The sequence below is a fragment of the Camelina sativa genome, chromosome 11 (assembly GCF_000633955.1).
Source record: "Camelina sativa cultivar DH55 chromosome 11, Cs, whole genome shotgun sequence".
NCBI lineage: Eukaryota > Viridiplantae > Streptophyta > Magnoliopsida > Brassicales > Brassicaceae > Camelina > Camelina sativa.
In genome coordinates, this window is record NC_025695.1 from 48,965,346 (window position 1) to 48,966,212 (window position 867).

The window sequence follows — 867 nt, forward strand, 5'->3', positions numbered from 1 at the left end:
AACCTCCAATGGAATACAGAAACCTGGAACAGGCCATATCACATTCTCTTTATGCACGACCCCATCAAAATGCCTCATTGTATGGGAAATCTCTTCTAGCATTTTCTCGAATGATAATCTCCCCCAAGGAAAAGACACACAAAAACCTAGATCATTCACTGCTCTTACAACAAAATCATCGATACCCGCAACATCTTTCCCCGAGTCTTTTGTATGGCCTACAATGATGCTTCCTAAAAAGTAGAGAACCGCCATCTTCAACCTATCACGAGTACGATCTGGTTGCATTACCATTAGCTTTCCCCTCACATCTTGAAGTGTAATCTTTTTTTTTTCGTAAAAAATACTTCCTTCGAAACTCGATACCGCCGACTTCCTTGTAATTAAGTGGATAGCACCGACAATCTAATCCAGACATCACCGCATGTTCTCTCAGACCATACCGGATTGGAACACCATTCACAACAAACCATGCTTCCTTCTTTTTTTCGATTTTAGCCGTTCGAAGTAAGAGCAACCACATTCCCATAAGCTTGTGGTTTGGTTCCCTTGGCATGTGGAAAATGTGCTTGAATTGTGGATGTTTCTCAAACCAATCCCTCTCAGAACTAGTCANCATCTCCCTCCTTCTTGCAAAGTACTCGGTTGCTCATCATCTACATGCGACTAACATGAAACCAAATTTGGTTAACACCTTTGATTTCGAAGTATTACCAAGTATTACTATAGTATTACGAAGTATCACCTTTGATTTCTCTTGCTCTTTCACATATACTTCCAACGGTTCGATCCTTTTTTCAAGACCATCAATCTTCACCGAAATGTTATCGAACTGAGTTTTCATATCCTGCTTCATGGTCCTTAGAA